Genomic DNA, 19692 nt, shown 5'->3' with positions numbered 1-19692 from the left:
GATGTGGGAGGGTAAAGGAGATGACTTATTACAACCGTGACTTCTTAGGCCATGGTTGAAGGCAGTGCTCTGAAAAGAGAGGAAGTTGTGAGAATCACTCACCAAAGCAGGCAGAATCCACAACAAACAACAGGAATTCTGCAGATGCTGGAAATTCAAGCAACACACATAAAAGTTGCTGGTGAACACAGCAGGCCAGGCAGCATCTCTAGGAAGAGGTGCAGTCGATGTTTCAGGCCGAGACCCTTCGTCAGGAGTCCTGACAAAGGGTCTTGGCCTGAAACGTCGACTGCACCTCTTCCTAGAGGTGCTGCCAGAATCCACAACAGCTTTCTGATTTGTCTACAGACCAGATTATAGAGCTGCTGAGGTCAGACAAACGTTTGACAGCAGCCTTTGTTGACAGTGGTGGTCATCCACAGATAACACAATGGGTTTATTAGGGGGCCAACAATGTGAAATGTTAGTGGACACGGGGTTGTCGGTATTGATAAGTGATCTACCTTTGCCCACGACTAGAGAGGCGATTTACATTACCAGTGCAGGTGGTGAAACAATGAGGGTGGAAAGAGTCAATCCCAGGTCCTTGAGATTGAGGGAGTGCAGCTACCTGTGGATTTTTGAGTGTGGCCAAACAATGAAGGTACTATCCTGGGAGCAGACACATTGTGTAAGGCAGGTGTGATCATAGACTCAGGAAAAGGAGAAATAACACGGACAAGTCAGAGACAGTGAAAATGTGTGGCCCATAGGGAAACAGCAGCGCTGTTAGCAGGGAGGAGAGACTGATGTGTAGGAATCATGTCAGGGGGTCCCAAGGGGAGGGGCCAAGCACAGTAAGGAACTGTTAGAGGAGTGTAACTGTCTGAGATGATTACAGCAAACGCTCACCAGAAAGGGGATAGTAAGGAACAGAAAAGGAATTGGTGGGCAGATATCAGTGTGAGGAGGGCAGCAGAAGAACAAAAAGCAACTGAAGTTACAAGTGTACAGAAAGAAAACACAAATGCCAATTTGACAAGATTGCATGGAGATGCAAGAAACACTGTAACCAGGGTTGAGTACTGAAGAACCGAGCAAAACAACAGGAGCAAATCACTGATCAGAGAGAGCTTGAGGGAAAGGAGATAGTCCTCCCATGATAATCACAGCTAGTCATGGTGAGGGTGCTGCCTGAAAGGGCAGGGTTTGCTTCCAGATGGTACTTTTGTCACATACCCCGTGACGGGAATAAGGAACCAGCAGAGATGGAACACACTTTGGAGCCCAGTATTGCTATAAACTAATAATATTTATTAGTAACTACGCAACACAGTCATATAATTGTAGATAAATCAAACAGGTTAGCAATAATTATATATATAAGTAAGTATATCAGTAAGTGTAGAAATATATATGAAAGTCAGGCTTCTGTAAGTCTGGGGTAAAAAGATACAATTTTATGATGATGAGTAAAGTTCAGTTCAGTTCATGGTGTTGAGTTGAGTAGTGATGGAGAGAGAGAGGGAGAGATTTAAGTCCTCAGGTGAGCTGATGCCGTTGATCTTCTCGTTGTCCTTCGAAATCCTTTAAAAGTCATCGTCTGTGACCACAACAAAGGGGACCGGTTTTCTGTGGTGGAGCTATCACCCAGGCGAGGGTGGACACATGGACAACTCCCCACCAGTCAACCCCTTTCCTTTTCACTGCAAGAGCGACTGATCGATCCGCCTGATCAATCCTCCAAAACCCACTTTTCCTGCGGGCACAACAAAGCTTATTCAGTGTCCAAAATGTGCCTGAGGTGTATCAACTGTCCTATTTATCTCACCATACTGGATACCAGCTGAAATTCAAATAATTCCTCCTTCCTCTCTCTGTGTAAGAAATGCACAAACAGGCGACTGTCCTTGAGAAGTATCAACAACCTGTGAGCAGTCTTCGTCTCTCTCACTCTTTTACAAACAAGTTGTTGGTGTTAAATAATTCTCTCTCTCTCTTTTCAAAAGCACAGTTAATAGGGGTAAACAAGCACAGTTCATAGGGGTAATTCAGGACCCCGTCACACTTTTAACAAATGACACTTGTGAATGTGTGCAGACTCAGCAAGGCAGCCAGTGGAAACAGTGGACTGAGGTTAAAGCATATGACGCACCTTCTTGTTGACCCCACAGACAGGCGGGGAACAAGTGTACCCTGTAACAGTGTAATTACAGAGAACCTAAGAGATGAACACCAGCCCGCTGGCCACACCAGGCCTGACCACAGTTGATGGATTGTGGCAGAAATCTGTGAATAGCATGCTGAAGTGTAATGGTAATAGAGCTCTACAATGAAAACTGGTTGCTGAAGGTACAAGATTAGTTGTATAGCATAGAACAGAAAAGATATTGGGGAAAATAGATAGGAAGGGATTTAAGTTCCAGCAGAGACATCAGGTTCTACAACTTCAATGGCAATGGCAGGCCGAGAAAGAGAAGAAATTGCATGTAGCTTCTAAAGATAGTCACCCCAGCCTGAATAACGAGTGAATATAAATGAGCTGGGCCTTTCAGCGTTTGGACCAGCAATTGACTGGACAGTTCGGAAGGGGGAGTCATTCAAATAGACACCACCCAAACCCTTCCTGTATACCTGGATATATTTACCTTGCTGGTGTCTCTGGAAAGAGAGTTTATCTATCAGAGAATGAAAGGGTGAAGATAATGTCATATGGGGGTGGCTGGGAACGGACCCAAGTGCAAGACACAGACATTGAAGTACTAGGGACAGGACTAGGATACAGGGTGAGGGCTAGGACATGGACACGAAAACCAGGAACCCGGATTAGGACTGGACAAGGGAGCTAGGAGCCCGGGCTGGGACTTGAGGTGAGGCTGGAGACCAGAGACTTGAGGCGAGGCTGGGGACCAGAGACTTGAGGCGAGGCTTGAGACTAGAGGCTTGAGGCTTGAGGTCTTGAAGCTTGGCTTGGGGTGAGACTCGAGGCTTGGGGTCTTGAAGGTCCTCCTGGGCAGGGTGCGGTACTCCTGGGCAGGGCGCGGATCACCTGGGCAGGATGCAGATCTCCACCCGACGGAGACAAGGGACAGAACCAACCTCAGGGTAACGGCAATCTAGCCTGACTTACCCGACGGAGACAAGGGACAGGAAGGGACAGGACCCACCACAGGGTAACGGCAATCTGGCCTGACTTACCCGACGGTGGCAAGGGACAGGAAGGGACAGGACCCACCACAGGGTAACGGCAATCTGGCCTGACTTACCCGACAGAGGCAAGGGACAGGAAGGGAACTAGGTTCAGGGTGGCTCCAGGACAAGACTTCAGGCAAGACGAGGTGAGAGTTACCAGCAAGACAAGGCAAGGCTTCAAGCAGGCAATGCAAAGCGAGACAAGAACTTCAGATGAGGCGAGAGTTACCGGCAAGACAAGGCATGGTTTCAGCCAATGCAAGGCGAGGCAAGAACTTCAGGCGAGGCGAGAGTTACCGGCAAGACCAGGCAAGGCTTCGGGCAATGCAAGGCGAGGCGAGAGTTACCAGCAAGACGAGGCAAGGCTTCAGGTGAGGGAACAGAAGGCAAGAACTCCAGGTGAGGCGAGAGTTACCAGCAAGACAAGGCAAAGCTTCAGGCGAGGGAACAGATGGCAGGGGAAGGGATACAAGTAGTAAGGACAAGAACAATCCAGCAGCCACACCCTGGTCTCTGGAGGTATTTATGCAGCCAGCCCCAACGAGAATCAGCTGCCTTAATTAGTGCTCAACAGGAACAGAAACAGGGTAGACAGGAAAACCTAAAGCAAGGGTCGATGGACCAGACTGTGAACCGGAATGAGGACTTCACAGACCGGACCATGACAGATAAAGAATGTGATGAACCTGCATTCGTGCATTTGGCCAGCAGGGAAGGAGGCAACAGCCATACAAATGAAGCTGCATTTTTAAAGACTGTTATTCAAATTTCTGGAACAATCTCTCTGCTTAGCGCCTTGTTGGGAGCCATTAACAATGATAGGGTGAATGTAGATGGACATGGGAGGATTCTGAAGCAGGGAATTTCTGTTGCCCTGTTTGAGTAGATCCTTCTTAAGGTTGGCCTTTCCTGGTACAAATTTATTTTTGTCCAGGAGGGCCAAGAGGAGGGATTGTTAAGGCATTTTGGGGTAAGCATGTATAACAAATAATTTCAGCAACTGACTTCAGCCACCAACATTCCATAGACTGTAGATTAAATTTAAAATCTGCAGATGCTGGAAATCCACACACACACACACACACACACACACACACACAGAGTCCTGGAGGAACACAGCAGACCAGGCAGTGTGGGGCAGCAGAGATCACAGAGGATCTCGACTGAGAGAGGGTTTCTACTGAACTTTCATTGAAGAGAAGATTTAAACTTCTTCAAGGTAGGCATCCCTGGAAGAGACTTTGCAGTGTGGTAGTCCAATCACAAACAATAGAAAATCTGCAGATGCTAGAAATCCAAGCAACACACACAAAATGCTGGAAGAACTCATCAGGTCAAAGGGTCTCAGCCCTATATATCAACTGTACTCTTTTCCATAGATGTTGCCTGAACTGCTGAGTTCCCAAAGCATTGTGTGTGTAAATGCTGATGTAAATTCATTATTTGGTTGTCTGTGGTGTGGGCGCAAAGAGGGAGGTGTAAAGACTGTGTATAATTCAAAGGAAGCATTGTGGATGCATTGTAAACATGGAATTGTCCTGAATTGTCCTTTGATATTCAGCAAATAAAATACCATGTAATGTTGGATCAAGTGGGCTTTTTTCCTTCTAAGTGGGTCTCAATATGATGCCTGGTGTGACTCATTTTGTTAAAGACTGCTTCAATACTACCAATACTTCTCTCTGGTGACTTTGTTCATGTGACAACAACTGACATACGCAAATCAAATGCTGTGGATGAACCAGGAGATTCGTAGTCTGCTGAGGGCTAGATCTGTGGCATTCAAGGCCGGTGATCTGGAACAATACGAGGCCTCCAGGTATGACCTGGGAAAGACTATTTCAAAAGCAAAAAAGACAATTCAGATTGAAGTTAGAGATGGAATCGGATTAGCAGTGTCACTTCCTACAAAGCAAAACTTAAAATCAGGAATGGGTGTGATTGTCATGGTCCGGTCCATGAAGTCTGTATTCTGGTTCACGGTCCGGTCCATCGACCCTTGCTCCAGGTTTTCCTGTTTACTCTGTTTCTGTTCTTGTTTAGCTCTAATTGAGGCAGCTGATGCTAGTTGGGACTGGCTGCATAAATACCTCCAGAGACGAGGGCGTGGCTACTGGATTGTTCTTGTCCTTACTCCTTGTATCCCTTGCTCTGCCTTCTGTTTCCTTGCCTGAAGCCCTGCCTTGTCTTGCCGGTAACTCTCGCCTCGCCTGAAGTTCTCGTCTTGCTTTGTCTTGCCAGTAACTCTCACCTCGTCTCACCTGCAGACTTGTCCTGGAGCCACCCTGTACCTAGCTTCCTTCTTGTCCCTTGCCTCCACACAGGTAAGCCAGGCCGTCTTGCCATTACCTTGGGTTGGTTCTGTCCCTTCCTGTCCCTTGCCTCTGTCGGGTGGAGATCCGCGCCCTGCCCAGGTGAACCGTGTCCTGCCCAGGAGGAGCCTGCCAAGCCTCACCTCAAGTCTCCTGCCTCCAGCCTCGCCTCGCCTCAAGTCTCCTGCCTCCAGCCTCCAGCCTTGCCTCACCTCAAGTCTCCTGCCTCCAGCCTCCAGCCTCACCTCACCTCAAGTCTCCTGCCTCCAGCCTCTTGCCAAGCCAAGCCAAGTCTCTAGCCTCTAGTCTCAAGCCTGAAGACTCCAGCCTCGTCGTGCCTGCCAAGCCTCATCCTTGCCTAGTTCTGGGGTCCGAGCCAGAGGCAAGACCCAGGTACTGGGTCCTTGTCCAGTCTCTGGCTTGGAGTCTAAGCCCGGGCTCCTAGCTCTCTTGTTCAGTCCTATTCCAGGTTCCTGGTTTTCCTGCCCATGTCCTTGCCATCGCCCTGTATCCTAGTCCTGTCCCTAGTACTTCAGTGTCTGTGTCTTGCACTTGGATCCGTTCCCAGCCACCGCCTTATGACAGTGATGCTTCACTCCCAGGGTAATGTAGCAACTTTTCTGCACACTCTGAAATGGAGAATAAATATACACCTGTGTGAATCCATGTAGCATCCGGTGACCCTGTCATCTGTTTCGAAAGCTAAATTCAGAACATGTCGCTTCCTTTTCAGGGCGGTTTGTCCACCTTTGGTCCCCACCTGGCACTCAGCTCTCACCTGGGGCTCCCCGTAGCTGTTTGCAGTGGCCACACCCCAGGCAACGGCTTCAACAAGCAGGCTAAACCAGGTGAGGGCAGCCGACGGGTCTCAAACCCTCGGTGAGATAGGGAGTTGTCTATCCCAGCATGTGAAGACAGACTCCATCGGATTGAGCGGACGAGACCAATGGAAGGTCCAATGATCAAGAAGGCGGTCTCTGCAAGCTTCGTGGAACGTGTAGAGCAGGACAAGACACAGAAGACATCCTGGTCATCCACTGCGCCTAGTCCCATCTCTAGCCGTCTAGACTCTGTCTTGCCACTGGATCCAGATGGGAATTGGGAAGAGAGAGTGAGGCTGACGCTGCGCAACTCTCGCTCACTTAAATCCAAATCACGCGCTAGTCTCGGCATCATCATAATGGTGTTGAGGTCCTCATCGACGTCAACGATGGACAAACACACAGAACTCCCTTCAAGAGGGAGAATGCTCGCAAGGCATCAGGCTTGATGGTGTACCTGTTAGAGATCTGAAAACCTGTGCCAACCAACTGGCAGGAGTGTTTAAGGGCATCCTCAATTTCTTTCAGGTGCAGTCGAAGGGCCCACCTGCTTCAAAAGGGTGAAAGTCATAGCAATGTCATAGAAGAACATGGTGATCTGCTTCAATGACTATTGTCCAGTAGCACTTACATCTACTGTGATGAAGTGCCTTGAGAGATTGGTCATGGCTAGAATCAACTCCTGCCTGAGCAAGAACCTAAACCCGCAATAATTTGTTTATTACCACAATAGGTTGACAGTCCATACTATCTCACTGGCTCTCCATTCAGCCTTAGATCTCCTGGACAATAGTAATACCTACATCAGGCTGCTCTTTATTGATTACAACTCAGCATTCAATGCCACCATACCCACAGTACTAACCAACAAGTCCAAAACCTGGGCTTCTGTACCCCTTTTGCAACTGGATCCTTGACTTCCTCACCAGGAGACCACAGTCTATGTGGTTCAGAAATAATATCTCCTCCTTGCTGACAATAAATATTTGTACACCTTAGGAATGTGTGCTTAGCCCACTGTTCTACTCTCTGTACACCCACAACTGTGTGGCTAGGCACACCTCAAACTCCATCAATAAATTTGCCGACAACACAACTATTGCCAGAATTTAAGATAATGACAAGGAGGTGTACAGGAGTGAGATAGATCAGTTGGTTGAGTGGTGACACAACAGCAGCCTTACACTCAAAATTGATAAAACCAAGGAATTGAATGTGGACTTCAGGAAGGGGAAGTCGAGGGAACACACATCAGTCCTCATTGAGGGATCAGCAGTGGAAAGGGTAAGCGGTGTCAAGTTCATGGGTATCAGAATCTCTGAAGATTTATCCTGGGCCTGAGATGTGGATGCAATTACAAAGCAGACATGACAATGGTTACGTTGCACTCGGAGTTTGATGAGATTTGGTACATCACCAAAGTCTCGCAAATTTCTACAGATATACCATGGAGAACATTCTAACTGGTTGCATCACCATCTAACACAGAGGCACCACTACACCAGATTGGAAAATGCTGCAGAAAGTTGTAAACTCAGCCATTTCCATCATAGGCACTAGCCTCCTCAGCATCGAGGACACATTCAAAAGGAGATGCCTCAAAAAGGCAGCATCCATCAGTAACGACCCCCATCAGTCAGAACATGCTCTCCTCGCATTGTTATCATCGAGGAGTACAGGAGCCTGAGGACACACAATCAATGTTTCAGGAGCAACTTCTTCCCCTCCACCATCAGATCTCTGAATGGACAGTGAGCCCATGAACACTACTTCATTATTTTTTCCTCTTTTATTGCACTATTTACTTAATTTAATTTTTTCATATACAGTTCCTATAACCCACCATTACCCCTTGGAAGTTTTCACATTTTACTGTGAAATTGAATCACAGTGGATTTAATTCAGCTTTTTGTGACACTGAACAACATAAAAAAACTCTTTCATGTCGAAGTAAAAATAGATCTGGTCAAAGTGATCTAAATTAATGAGAAATATAAAGCACAAAATAATCAATTGCATAAGTATTCACCAACTTCAAGTCAGTATTTAGTAGACGTGCCTTTGGCAGCAATTACAGCCTTTAGTCTGTGTGGATAGGTCTCTATCAGCTTTGCACATCCGCACACTGCAATTTTTCCTCATTCTTCTTTACAAAACTGCTCAAGCTCTGTCAGATTGCATGGGGATCGTGAGAGACAGCCCTTTTCAAGCCCAGCCACAAATTCTCAATTGGATTGAGTTCTAGACTCTGACTTGGCCACTCCAGGGCATTAACTTTCTTGTTTTTAAGTCATTCCTGTGTAGCTTTGTCTTTATGCTTGGGGTCATCGTCTTGCTGGAAAACAAGTCTCCTCCCAAGTCGCAGTTCCCTTGCAGACAGCATCAGGTTTTCCTCCAGGATTTCTATGCATTTTTCTGCATTCATTTTATCCTCTACCTTCACAAGTCTTCCATGGCCTGCTGCAGTGAAGCATCCCCACAGCACAATGCAGCCACCACCATGCTTCATGGAAGGAATGGTGTGTTTTTGATAATGTGCAGTGTTTGTCTTATGTCAAAGAGCGCTTATTCTAATGGGCAAAAGCTCAATTTTGGCTTTATCAGATCATAGAACCTTCTTCCAGCCAGCTTCAGAGTCTCCCACATGCCTTCTGGTAAACTCTAGCTGAGATTTCATGTGTGTTTTTTGCCAACAGTGGCTTTCTGTTTGCGACTCTCCCATGAAGCTGTGACTGGTGAAGCACCCGGGCAACAGTTATTGTATGTGCTGTTTCTCCCATCTCAGCCCTGAAGCTTGTAACTCCTCCAGAGTTGTCATAGGTCTCTTGGTGGCCTCCCTTACTAGTCCCCTTCCTTCACAGTCACTCAATTTTAGAGGACAGCCTGCTCTAGGCAGATGTACAGCTGCGCCATATTCTTTCCATTTCTTGATAATTGACTTAACTACACTCCAAGGGATATTGTGTGACTTGGAAATTTTCTTGTATCCATCTACTGACTTGTGCTTTTCAATAACCCTTTTCATGGATTGTTTGGAGTGTTCTTTTGTCTTCATGGTGTAGTTTTTGCCAGGATATTGACTCATCAGCAGTTGGACCTTCCAGATACAGGTGTACTTTTATTACAATCAATTGAAATATCTTGACTGCACGCAGGTCTCCAAAAACTGATCTCCACTTAATTAATTCTAAAACCAATTGGCTCCACCAGTGATTATTTAGTGTATTATATTAAGGGGGTGGGGGACGGTGAATACTTATGCAATCAATTATTTTGTGTTTTATATTTGTAATTAATTTAGATCACTTTGTTAGAGATCTGTTCTCACTTTGACACAAAAGAGCCCTTTTCTGTTGATCAGTGTTTTAAAAAAAACAAATTAAGTCCACTGTGATTCATTGCTGTAAAACAATAAAACATGAGAGCTTCCCAAGGGGCTCAAATGCTTTTTATAGGCACTGTATAATCTTATTGTAATGTTATAATGTATTGCAGTGTGCTGCTACTACATCACAAGAAATTTCACAACATATGGAAGTGACATTAAAGCTAATTCTGATTCTAAATCCTCTCCTATTAGATTCCTTCTTCTTCAGCCCTTTAGGTTTCCCTCTCACCTCGCTTCACCTATCACCTTCTAGTCTGGCAACACACGTAAAAGTTGCTGGTGAACGCAGCAGGCCAGGCAACTTCTCTAAGAAGAGGTACAGTTGACGTTTCAGGCCAAGACCCTTCGTCAGGACTAACTGAAAGAAGAGCTAGTAAGAGATCTGAAAGTGGGAGGGGGAGGGGGACTATGTCTATGTCTATATTGGCACAAAGTAATCACTAAGCCAATGAATTTAAATCAGTTGCTTTCCATATCTATCCACTGAAAGCACATGCCTTTATCTTATAATTTACAGTTTGGAAACTAACGTCAGCAGCATCTCAAGCTGCAGGTGGGCCATCTTCATGCAGTGAGCACAGCCAATAGATGCTGCCTGGCCTGCTGCGTTCACCAGCAACTTTGATGTATGTTGCTTGAATTTCCAGCATCTGCAGAATTCCTGTTGTTCTAGTTTTGGAGTATTTAGTTTATGTACTGAAGTGAATACCAGTCATAATATTATCATGATGTTTTGCATGAAGCAAATGTATCACCTGATCTCGCTATTTTACTTTATAGTAATAGTCTCTTTTTAGCAGTTTGATCTTGGAACAATGTTCACATGTTAGCAGTTAGCCTTGAACAGAAAACTGAGTGGCCAAGTCCCTTGTTAGGGACCTGAGTATATCACCTGAGCACACTGGAGTCGATGATAGCGTCATTTACCTACTGAATAGAGCCTGCTCCCACTTGGATAAGCAAGGCAGTACTATGAGAATCATGTTTTTTGATTTCTGAAGTGCCTTCAATACCATAAAGCCGTCATTACTGGAGGAAAAGCTCTGTTCAATGCAGGTTAGCACTTCTATTTTATCCTGGATAATGGACTACCTGACTGGCAGACCACAGTTTGTGGTGCTTCAGAGCTGTGTGTCAGACATGGCTATAAGCAGCATTGGGGCCCCACAGGGGACTGTATTGGCTCCCTTCCTGTTTACCCTGCATACCTCAGAGTTTAGGTACAACCCTGAGTCATGTTAACTGCAGAAGTTCTCTGATGACTCAGCAATAGCTGGGTGTGTAAAGGAAGGATGGGAAGATGAGCACAGGGCCTTGGTGGAGGACTTTGTCAAATGGTGCAGGCTGAATAATCTGCAGCTCAACATCAGTAAGACAAAGATGATGATGGGCTTTAAGAAGACTAAGCCTGCACTGCTCCTTGTTGCTACTGATGGTGAGAACGTGGATGGGGTGAGGACCTACATGTACCTGGGGGTGCACATGGATGACAGACTTGAGTAGAGCACCAACACAGAGGCTGTGTACAAGAAGGGACAGAGTTGCCTCTGCTTCCTGAGGAGATTGAGGTCCTTTGGAGTATGCAGGCGTCTCCTTCACATGTTCTACCAGTCTGTCATCGCCAGTACAATCGTCTTTGAAGTGGTGTGCTGGGGCAATGGCGTCAATACGGGTGATGTCAACAAGCTCAATAAACTGATTAGAAAGGCTGGCTTTGTTATAGGAGTCAAACTGGACACACTGGAGGCTGTGGTGGAACAAAGGACCCTACAGAAAATCCTGGTAATTCAGGACGATGTTTCTCACCGTCTGCATGCCACCTTGGCTGAACAGAGGAGCACTTTTAGTTATAGACTAAGACAACTGCTTTAAGACAATAAGTCAACATTTTAGGAACAGCTTCTTCCTCTCCGTTATCTGATTTCTAAACAGACAATCAACCTCACGACTTTTTTCTTTTTTTTGCACCCTATTGCACTATTTATTTAATTTAGTTTTTCTATATGTACTATATTTATTGTAATTTATTATTATGTATTGAACTGTACTGCTATACAGTATATTAATTTTTTAATATTTGAAATTATATATACAGGGTGTCCAGGGAGGGGTAGCACCTCTGGTGAAGGGGCTTGTTGTGTCCATGTCAAGGCAGCTCATTCACTTTTGGTCCCCACAGGACACTCAGCTCCTACCTGAGGCTCCAAGTAGCTGTTTGTTTTGGTGTGCCGTTTCGACAGGCAGACTAAACCAGGTGAGGGTCACTGGTGGCCTTATACCCCAGTGAGATAGGGACATGCCTGTCCTAGTTTGCAAAGTCAGCTCAGGCGGGCTTGGCAGATAAGATCTACAGTGAGATCCAACGGCCAGGTTCTACAGATCCATGGTTCTGCAACACTCCGTAGAGAGTGAAGGGCATAACATGGCACAGAAGATGCCATGGTCATCCATTGCAACAAAGGAAGACCCCAGTTTTTGACCCTTGTTTGTACCACGAGACCCAGACTTCTGAGGTGTATAGAATGGAATTGCCCCAAGCAACAGCCTTTTCACTTTAAAAAGTCTCTCGCACAGGTTTCTGGTCATTGTTGGACACAATTGACAGCCACCACATATATAAGTAACCTGCTCACTGGGTTCATATACAAACTTGGCTCGTTACTAGCTCTGCTAACAGCCACGGGACTCAACAGTGAAAGGTCACCTTCCATAAACACTGTACGTCTAAAGTCAGTATGATTTGGGGTTCAATCAAACAGGAATATTGTGATGTTCTGATTAATGAAACTTTGATTTGTGCGAACGCTGTGTAAATGCTGCCCATACAGAAATGTTAGTCAGCCAGAAATAACAAATCATATACATTGTTACGTACCCCGTAACTGGGTTGCCAAACCAGCAGAAATGGATCACTCAGTTGGAGTCTGGATTACTAGAATTAAGAAAGTTTTATTAAAGAAACAAGCAACACAGTACTCTAATCAAAAGGATAATGAATGCAACAGTTCAGCAATGATAAACATACATGTACACAGAATTCAGATAACAGGATCAATCAAGCTGTATTGTTGTCTAGGGGTAAATGACCAGTTTCAAAGTGATGCAAAGTTCAGTTCAATGTAGTTCAGTTCAGTTCGCAGTAATCGCTGCCGTGGGAGATGGACAGTGTGGGGGAAGGAGAGAGAGAGCAAAACGAATGAATATTCAAGGCTTCCACACAGACCTTTGCAGTCAGCTTTCAGGCGAGTCTTTTGTGATGTCATCTGAGGTCACCGACCATGACCTTTCCATTTCCCGATACGATCGTTTCTCTGCGGTGAACCTGGCACCCAGGCAAGGGCGGACATACACCAGGTTCCCGTTGATCGTGCCTTTCCACCCTGTGCGTCTATGGCCTGGTCCCGCAACCGGCCTCCCGAAACTTCCCACCGACTTGTGAGAGACGCACCGCTTCCAGGGTCTTGTTACCTCGGGTGTAGTGTGTGTCCTGCCTTAGCGAACCTGTCCCTTTTTATCCCCCTGCTGGGGTATCGCCTGTCCATCACTTCAAACAGTTCAGGGTTCAAAGGGGGAGCCGATCTTGACAGCTCTCCTTCCGTTACTCTCTCCTGTCCCTTCATTAACATCTCCAAATGCTGCTCCATTGTTTTCCTTATCTCTCTCTCTCCTGAAGACAGATGGCAGACCAACTGCTGATCCCACTGGTGCCAGCACAGGGCAGCTAACATCTTAATCTATGTGTATTCTCGTCACACTTACCCCTTTAAGGATTTTTACCAGGGGGTAAAAATTACAAACATGAATACATTATTTGATACACACACAAATATACATCTTTATCAGCTATTTGGCTAATACAGCGAGTTTGAAGTTGTCAACACCTGACAGACAGTCAGCCATCACATTTTCTGTTCCTTTTATATGTGTTATTAATAATCCCTTAGACCAGGCTCCAACTTAGCAAACTTCATAGTGGCCAAAAACACTGATGAATTGTGATCAATGTAACCTCTCATTGGGTTTCGTCCCGGACCACAATAACAAGGGTCGTCCCATTCTGACTTAGTTTTCTCTCGCAAGGGCTTAGTAGGAGGGGGAGGGGTAGTAGCCACAGAGTTATTGCAAAACTTCCTACAGTACCCCACCATCTCCAAGAGTCTTCTGAGGGCCCTCTTGTCTGTCGGGGTTGGGATGTCAGCAATAGCCTGCACTGTAGCTTGCATCGCTGCCAGCTGCCCCTGTGTCACCACAATTCCCAGGTAAGTGACCTTCGTGTGGCCGAACTCATTTTTTCCAAGGTTCACTATCAAGCTGGCTTCAGACAGCCGTATGACATCGCCAATACACACCCCTGTGTTCGTCAGCCCTTTAGTTACTGAATTACTCATTCTGTAGGTTTGGTGCTCGCTAGGCTGACCTAGGATAACAGACACCACTCAACGTCCCAGTTCTTTGCATCGCCTCGGGACAATCAAACACACATGTGCGAGTCGTTTAATTACTTCTCCTCTTTGTTCGGCGATTAAGGGAGAGACCTTATCAGCAGACCTGGCCAAAACAATACAATAGCCTTCTCCCATCTGATGGATACCATACTAATCTTTTCAAAATGTTTTTTTTCTCTTATCAGGGGGATGCTAACTTCATTGATTTCCGCGCTAACACCAACTAGGTTTGTTAGCATATCAAAAGCCTGTGACCGTCTCAGTTCGCGTCGGTCATAATCAATAACATCCTTCCTCCTGGGCAGCCGGTAAACCTCTTTCACGATTCCACCAACTGTTTCCTCCAGCACCACAAAATGTCCACCGGGGGGTACCTTGTGGGCCAGGTTAAAAATCTCATCCCCATAACTCTTTTGCACCACCCCCCATTCCTCATCTGCAGGTACGGTACTTGGTCTCCTTTTCTTCCTTAGCACTTCCTCCTCCACACAATAGCCTACTGGCTCCCTTCTTAATTCTGCATCAGAGAGAGCTGTCTCCACCAAAACCATCAGCCCCTCGTCTCACTCCTGCGCCTGCACAAATTCCTTCCTGGCTACTGCTACATCTGTCCCAGCTCCCTCACTGCCTCTTGTTTTGCTACACTCCTTCTTTTCACTTTCTACCCCCTTCTCGTACAAGGCTGGCAGAAACGCCTCAACTAAATTTACTTCGGCAGGCCCGGGATGAACATGGGCGGGGCCTCAATGCTGGCAGGCTGACCTGTCAATCTCACGGCTGGGAACACGATTCCCCCGGCGAGGTCATTACAGAGCAAAACTTCCACGCCTTTCATCGGTAATTCGGACCTCACCCCGATCGTGACTAGTCCAGAGACCAGGTTACTTTGTAAGTGTATCTGGTGCAAACGCACGGCTTCCGTCCCTTCCCCAACACCTTTGACCTTGACCTCCCCAGTCTGGGTCTCTGAGCTAAACTCTAATACACTCTTCAATATTAGTGACTGACACACTCCCGTGTCTCTCCAGATCCGCACTGGAACTGGTTTTAACCCCTCCTTCACTGACACCAATCCGGCCGAGATAAACTTCTCGCGCCCTTCCTGAACTTTGGCAGACCTGTCCTTTCCTAGCGGTTCGTTAACCAGCTCGATACAGCCAGTCAAAATCGCCATTTTTCCTTTTCCTGTCTCTTTCTTTGGGGCAAAACACCTGGACGCAAAGTGTCCGACTTTCCCGCAATTATAACAGACGACCCCAGGATACTTCCTACCAGACTGGTCCCGGTCTACCTTATCCTTCTCACTAGTCCCCGGCTTACTTTCTGACTTTTCTGGTGGACTCTCCCCGCCGTCCTGACTACCCTTCTGGTAGCCTTTACTCGGGGCAAACTTCATTTTATGCATCAACGCATACCCATCCGCTAACTTAGCAGTTGCGGCTAACGTGGCTGCCTCTTTCTCATCTAGGTAGGGTCTCATACCCTCAGGGACTCAACCTTTAAACTGCTCAATCAGGATCAGCTGTAGCAGTCTGTCATAATCCCCATCTACCCCCTTCGAGGTGCACCAACGCTCACAATATGTCTGCATCTCACGGGCAGGCTCTAATTACGTGCAGTCCCACTGCTTCCTCGCATTCCGGAACCTCTGCCGGTATGCTTCCGGAACCAACTCATAAATCCTGAGGATGGCCTCTTTCACCACCTCGTACCTCTGGGCATCTTCCGCGGACAAGGCTGAGTAAGCTTGTTGGGCTTTCCCTTTCAGTACACTCTGAAGCAAAACAGCCCACTTATCCCTCGGCCAGTCCTGACTTGTAGCAACTTTTTCGAAATGGAGAAAGTACCGATCCACGTCGGTATCGTCAAATGGGAAAACTAGCCTAACCTCCTGGGTCGCCCGGAACCCTCCACCTTGGTTCTGCACAGGCCTCTGCTCTGCCCTTATCTTTAACTTCTCCAGCTCGAATTCCCTTTCCCTCTGCCTCTCTCTCTCTTCTCGCTCCCATTGCCTCTCTTACTCTTCTCTTTCCAACTGTTTCTCTCTCTCTCTCTCCTGCCTTTCTAACTCTCTCTCTTTCCTTTCTAACTCTCTCTCCTTCTGTTCTCGCTCCAACTGTCTGTCCCTCTCTTTCTCTTCTTGCTCCAACTGCCTTACCCGGAACTCGTGCTCGAGTCTCAGTTTTTCAAGCTGCATCTGTACCGCGTCTCCAGCAGGTTTTTCAATAGACACCACCTTCAGCTCGCCTTGGGGAAACACACCTTTAGATACATAGTGCTCTACGATAGCTCTGTGTATCTCCTCTCTCCTCATTGTCGACTTCCCCTTAGCAAGATTCAACCGTTTGGCCACAGCTACCAATTCCGATTTCCTGGCATCCTCTAATGCCTCCAAGGTGGGCACCTTTATAATTTCCTCAATCTCCATTTCTGCTGTTTGTCTTTTCTTTCTTTCGGGAATTTTGACGCAATCAATTTACTCTGTCCCAAATTTAGCGTTCAAAATCGCGGACGAGAACCCCACTTATGTTACGTACCCCGTAGCTGGGTTGCCAAACCAGCAGAAATGGATCACTCAGTTGGAGTCTGGATTACTAGAACTAAGAAAGTTTTATTAAAGAAACAAGCAACACAGTACTCTAATCAAAAGGATAATGAATGCAACAGTTCAGCAATGATAAACATATATGTACACAGAATTCAGATAACAGGATCAATCAAGCTGTATCGTTGTCTAGGGGTAAATGACCAGTTTCAAAGTGACGCAAAGTTCAGTTCAATTTAGTTCAATTCAGTTCGCAGTAATCACTGCCGTGGGAGATGGACAGTGTGGGGGAAGGAGAGAGAGAGCAAAAACGAATGAATATTCAAGGTTTCCACACAGACCTTCGCAGTCAGCTTTCGGGCGAGTCCTTTGTGATGTCATCTGAGGTCACCGACCGTGACCCCTCCGTTTCCCGATACGATCGCTTCTCTGCGGTGAACCTGGCACCCAGGTAAGGGTGGACACACACCAGGTTCCCGATGATCGTGCCTTTCCACCCTGTGCGTCTATGGCCTGGTCCCGCAACCAGCCTCCCGAAACTTCCCACCAACTTGTGAGAGACGCACCGCTTCCAGGGTCTTGGATAGGTGGCAGACCAACTGCTGAGCCCACTGGTGCCAGCACAGGGCAGCTAACATCTTAATCTATGTGTATTCTCGTCACAACATCATAAAATTTTAAGAAAGTATATTTACCAATTTCAACTTTATCGAACAGTTAATAGGAAGAAGAAAAGAAAAAGAAAATAAAAGGGTTCATTACATTTAAACCAATCTAATGTGCACAAGACCTTTGGAGCCCATATTAGAGTCATCTTTTACTCACGTGCTGGACCCATGGTCTGTGCAAAGGCACTCACCACATTCTGAACTTTCCTAGAAGTCCAACTCGAACAAACTGACTTTGTCTCAGGAGTACTGGCCCTTCCTCCTTGGAACCATTCATCTACACAAAGCATTTTGTGCAACAGGGACTCTCCTTCCAATGGCCTTCTGTGGCATCTTCCCTCTGTCCCGCCTGCAGCTCTCACTAAAAGCCCCCGTACCAGACTACTGTCTTCCCGACAATACTGATTGGCCAATTCACATTCCTAATTTGAGCAGCAGGGCTTCTCATCTTAGCCAAAATCAAAACATTCTCATATATATAAAATATATACATAGTTCTTATTATATTATATTGCATACATTTGAATTGCACTGTACTACTGCTTCAAAGCAACAGATTTCATGACATATGTCATGATAATTAACCTAATTCTGATTGTGATTCTGAATAGGGTTTTAGGATGAGTGGGGCTCTGGGTTAGCAGTAAGTGAGCAGTCAGCAAGCCGGTGAATCAGAACCAGGAACTAACAGGGTGTTTGGGCCATTGACAAGCAGGACATTGGGACTGGGATGACCAGAGGGAGTCTATGCTAAGGACATGAGGAGAGTTGAGTCCATGCGGTCTGGGCCATAGGTAGCAAAGAGGTTAGTCTGGGATGATCACAAAGTCTAAGTCAGGCTGAGTTGAAGATTTGCGTGGATTTTGGAGGTTGGTGGTGTGGAAACCAAGGATGATCAGAGGATGGTGCCAGTAGTGACTGAATATTGTAGGCGAATGCAGTCAGGTATTACAACTAAGTAGTCAGAAAATCTTCTGGGTAGTTAAGCAGGCAGGGAATTGAGGATGAGAACTGTGCTTTGGATAGGTGCTGAATGATAAAAGAATGATGATTAAAAACTACAGTATTTAAATCTGTTGCTTTTCACTACAGAGAAGTGCTGATTGATCCTTGAAAATATGTGGATTATTTACTTCCATGATGGTCCAAAGGAAGATTACTAAGTTCAGAGTTCAAAGTTCAAAGTAAATTTATTATCAAAGTACATATATGTCACCATATACTACCCTGAACTTCATTTTCCTTGCAGGTATTCACAATAGAATGGAGAACTAGAATAGAATCAGTGAAAAACTACACACAAGGACTGACATACAACCAATGTACAAGAAGAAGACAAACTGTGCAAATACAAAATAAATAGCTGTTCCTGAAGCTAGTGGTGTGGCTCCTGTACCTCCTTCCTGATGGCAGCAATGGGACACATTGGGAAGAACTTTGTCAAACTTTTATTGTCAGGTGGAACAGTCTGGAAATTATTTTAGAAAACATTTTCACCTGTCTCAGAAGAAAACTCCTGTGCTTAGACTCTGGGTTTTTTTGCACCAAACAAAGGATCACTTCCATATAAAATTTGCGAAGGTAATTCAGAAATCTTTCTGAACATTTGAATAAAAAGCTTAAGTTTATGAGATTCTTATTTTTTTGGAAACTTCCTTAACCAATCTTTGTCTTACATTAATTTAACATCAATCCAAGTTTTGGACAGCCCAGCTAGTAACTGATATGATACACTGGACTCATTGGTAAAACAATAGGTTCATTTTATAAGGTTTTTTAACATATGCATACAGCTGTGATGGTATTGGGTTTGCTGACCACGAAGACCTAAGCTCAACAAAGATCTTAAGTCCAATTTGATAAAGATAATTATAGATAGCCTTTCTAAAGAGAGGTTATCCTGTAACTACCTATTCTTCACTTCCCTACTTACCATCCACAACAAGCTGAGCTGCCAATGACCACTATTTGAGAGGTGGGTCCCCATTCCCTCCCAAGGAGAAGATGTTTCCAGCTGACAAAGTAGTTTAAGCACTTCATTAATTTTAGTGATACATTTTCAATTTTAAAACACATTTAAATCTCACAGAGATTTTCTTTCTTATAAAAGATTTTCAAATTTTAAACAATTTCTAAACCGCGAAAGAACTCCAAAGTGCAGGTACAAATCCTATAAGCTAAAAAGACATACCAATGAGTAGCAAATGAACGAATTGTCCATCACATAAGTTGAAGGCAGAGAGATGGATTCTAGTTCCCTGTCTTTTATTCATTCCTCTTAATGTTCTTTTCTATTCCTAATAAGACTGACTGCTCTCCACTGTTACCCATTTGAGTGACTT

Source organism: Mobula hypostoma, chromosome 7 (assembly GCF_963921235.1).
Source record: "Mobula hypostoma chromosome 7, sMobHyp1.1, whole genome shotgun sequence".
NCBI classification, from domain to species: domain Eukaryota; kingdom Metazoa; phylum Chordata; class Chondrichthyes; order Myliobatiformes; family Myliobatidae; genus Mobula; species Mobula hypostoma.
Note: the sequence above shows the minus strand (reverse complement) of the source record.